The sequence below is a fragment of the Gavialis gangeticus genome, unplaced genomic scaffold (assembly GCF_001723915.1).
Source record: "Gavialis gangeticus isolate Ggan-Ray unplaced genomic scaffold, GavGan_comp1, whole genome shotgun sequence".
Taxonomy (NCBI): Eukaryota; Metazoa; Chordata; order Crocodylia; family Gavialidae; genus Gavialis; species Gavialis gangeticus.
Genome location: NW_017729024.1, coordinates 47243602 through 47247464, shown reverse-complemented (window position 1 = coordinate 47247464; position 3863 = coordinate 47243602). Strand labels below are relative to the sequence as shown.

Below are 3863 nucleotides of genomic sequence, written 5' to 3'. Positions count from 1 at the left end.
GGTGCGTGTGTGGATATGTGGGGTGTGGGTGGGTATGGGGTTTGTTGGGGTGGGGTGGCTGGGGTGCATGAGGGGGTGAGGGGGTGGGGGTCTGCACGTATGGCTGTGCAAGGGGGGCTGAGGGTGCATGTGTATAGTGGGGTGTGCATGTGGGACTCATGCTACAAACAACCTCCCCACCCCCCTGGGTAACAGTGTAGCCCCATGCTCCTGTCATCTGGTCATGCAGCCAGGAGCCACATGATTCTGGAGCAGTGCAAGGGCAGGAAGGTAGGGAAATGGCTGTGGTGGGGGCTGGGCTGGGCTGCTGTGTTCTGCTGATGCCTCCCCCTGGCTCCTACTGCCCCTGTCTCCTATCAACTTTGACAGACATCCAGGAATAGATAAATATTTTCTAAATTTTTTAGGGCCCCTGCAGACCAGATAGAATGTCCTGGCAGGCCAGGCCTGGTCCCCAGGCCATATTTTGCCTACCCCTGGGTTAGGGAAAGAAGAGGCAAAGGTCACTTTTGGTACCTGAGAAAGTGTCACAGAGTGTAGCTGGAAATCCATATTTGCCTGCAGGTTAATGTGGGCCAAGCCAGAGAGATCTGACTTCGTCCACAAGTAGAACATGCCCTAGTGCTTGGGACCTCTGAATATCCAAAATGTGATGGAAAATGGGAGTTGAGGACACCTAGCACTTTGAAGGAAGTTATTAACATGAAAAAATTGGTTTCTATATCATAGCGATATCTTGGGCCTTCCTCTTTGCCTGGCAACTTTTGTATCTTACACAGGTTTAATCAGTCTCTTAAGCTGTATCAGACATTTCCCATTTCACCTTATTCATCAATACTATTGCTTCATTTTCTCCAACATATTCTTTAATTTGCCAGTAGCCTTTTTACAGCACGGACAAACTCAGTAAATATGCAGAGGTAATGCTGTGAGGCATTATACTTGAGCAAAATACTTGACCCAGTCAAAACCGCATGGAAAATGTTGTGAGAAACTATCTCTCTCTTCTCCACCCTCAACCTTTTTTCTTACTTGCTGGACCCTTAGAGCAAAGTGGTTAACATACATGAATGACTCAGAAAAGAAAAAATGTAGTAGGAAATTATTTTTCTAAAATCTTAAAATCTCCTTACAGTGAGGACTTAAAGAACTCAATCTATTTGGCTTATCAATACAGGCCAATGTAAACCAAACTCCAACTAAAACAAGTAGTTTCTCCATTTATCAAGATCTTCAGATCCCAGATGGACTGAAAGCCTCTCTGGAAGATATGCTTTAACTAAAACTGGTATTGTACTCACTACAGGGGTACATGCATCAGCTTAAGAGGCTCATGTTATACAAGAAATCAGACTATGTTCCCTAACTGGCCTTGAACTCTCTGAATCTATGGAAAAACTATGAAAAATATGTCACATGGCCAGCCACAAATCATCAAAGTCCAAAATAGTTCAGTATTATAAAGGTTGATATCTGGTAACAGAGGAAATGGTTTTGTTTTTATCAAAGATGTATTTGATACTTACTATTGTAATTTATTTTCTAGACTTCAATTTTCCGCCTCGGATTTAAATACAACATATCTTTCTCCCTAAGCTGTTGTACCTCAAAAAGTAGAGCAAAATCTTAAATTGTCCACATGGCATCTGTTTGAAGTGTTATTTTACCATACCAAAGCATTGCTTTAAGTTGCCAATATTTATGCTTATAATGTTTTGCCAGAAACCACTTATTCTTAAGAGATATTAAGTAAGCAAACCTGCATGCATTAAAGATCATGGGACAAATCGCACTATTGCTGATTTTAGTGTGATGGGTTCAAAAGGCCCAAGTAATGTAAAAACAAAGCTGTAGGTGACTTTTTATTTCTAATGATTAATACTAACGTGAAGAAACATGTCCTAAAAGAGGATGTGTTTGTTTGTAAAGCTGTCACTTGGTGCTTCAAAAATAAGTGCTTTCCAGAATAAGGTATATGGTGCCTTTAGAAAATTCAGCAAATGTAGTTTTTCCTGCACTGCTCCTATTCAGGTTTCACAGTGAGGATTAAAGTTGAGAGACCTCTTCTGTTTCTTCTGACACATTTCCGCCGTTTTAAATGGATTGGCGTGCCCAAACACCTGTGAGAACCTGTGATTTTTGTGCTTTGCTACAAATTGATCTGGCATTCAGAACACACACACACACACACACATTACATGCATATGCACCATTCCCAACCACTTTGAATAGGCATCCACCCTACATCAGTGATGCTCAACCTTTTCCCCTAGTGGACCAGATAGGCAGTGCCAGGTCTGGTTGCGAGCTGGCTGGTGGTTCTGATTTAGTACCTGGGGCCAGTGGGCCAGCCATTATCTGGCCACATGGAGTGAGTTGGCAGGCAGCCCGGCATGAGCCCAGGCCCACAGTGGGGAGGGAAGGGAAGGGGGCTTCACCGAGCCCCAGGCACTAGATTGGGAAGGAGGTACATCCTGGATCTAACTGGGTTTGGAAATTTGGCAGAGGGAAGGGTGGCCTTATTAACGGCCACTGCTCCCCTGCCACTAAATTTCCTGACCCATGGAGAGCCCCGCAGGCCAGATGTAATAGCTCTGTGAGCTGCATTTGGCCTGTGGGCTGGAGGTTGAGCACCCCTGGCCTAAATCAGTGATTCTCAACCTTTTGCAGACTCAAGGCAGCTCTTGGAAGATGCCAGCTCTCTGTTTTCACCTTGTTAATGACAAGAAAACAAGACGGAGCCAAGAGCTGCCAAGAGCTCGGAAAGCCCACGTCCTGACTGAGGGCTTGTCACCCTGGGGATTCCCAGGGGAAAACTCTGGATTTCTGCTGTGAATCAAGTTGGCAGCCTCACTGTGCTCACATGCCCAAGACCTGGCAGCACCCGGCAGGAGGGTCTCAAGTCCCAGCTGCGGCCCCTGGGCCTGCCCTAGGCAGCCAAGTGTAAAAAAATAAAGTTCAAGAGCAGTAAGCAGAGTCTGGCCAAATCCTTCTCCCCGGCTGTAAATATTCAATAATGCCTCAGTATCTCCATACCTGGGCACTCACGGTCCTGGGGTATTTGCAGTCTCCATGATGAGCAGGGATCTCCAATTTTTGGATTTAAAAAAGTAAACCAAAATTCAAATTTTTCCATGATTAAAATGAAACGCCACTCTGTGTGTGTGTGTGTGTAGAGAGAGAGAGAGAGAGAGAGAGAGAGAGAGAGAGAAAGTGACTGAGAGAGAGAGGTGTTTCATTTTAATCACAGAAAAGAGTGGAGTCGGGGTTACCATTTTTAATCTGAAAATGAAGGATTTTTTTTAAAAGAGAAAACCAGGATCCCTGCTGCGGAGCCAGCCTTGTCCACTTCCCTGCACAGCTGGGAGCAGCTCCCAGACCCCCCGCCCCCCATTGGACCGTCTTAGACTGTAAGACCGGGTCAACTCAGCCCCGCCCCTCCCCGTTGCCAAGATACAAGCCCCGCCCCCTCCCCACACGCTCGGCAGGTGGTGCTAGAGAGCCGTCAGTAAGAGTCCCCGACCCCGCATCTACCTAGGCGGTGTTGATTGGCTCTCGCGCCTGCCTGTCAAAGCAGGGGGGCGTGTGGTCTCAACGGAGCGGTGACGAATTTTCCCAGCGCCCTTGGGAAACAGCCGCGGCCGGATAGGTGTCGCATGCGTTGTGCGTCATGAGTGGCGTGTGGGGTGAGTTCATCCCATTCGCGGGGCTCCAACTCGGTAGCTGGGGTGAATGCGGCGGGTGGAAGAGTCCAACTCCGCTGCGGGGGGGGGGCGCACCCCTCTTTGAGGGGCGCCTGTAAGGGGGAGGAGAAAGAGTCCAACTTGTCGGGTCGATGTGAGTGAGGAGGAGGAAAGGCGAGG

General features: G+C 47.5%; 1 protein-coding gene across 1 annotated transcript in view; it reads left to right on the top strand.

Annotated features, from left to right (window-relative positions):
- Positions 1-3583: 3583 nt before the first annotated feature.
- INIP (INTS3 and NABP interacting protein) overlaps positions 3584-3863 on the top strand; it is a 38070-nt gene continuing 37790 nt past the window's right edge. Inside the window, exon 1 of the mRNA XM_019517060.1 lies at positions 3584-3686. The gene's annotated coding sequence lies outside the window, so the exon portion shown is untranslated. The remainder of the gene's footprint in view (positions 3687-3863) is intronic.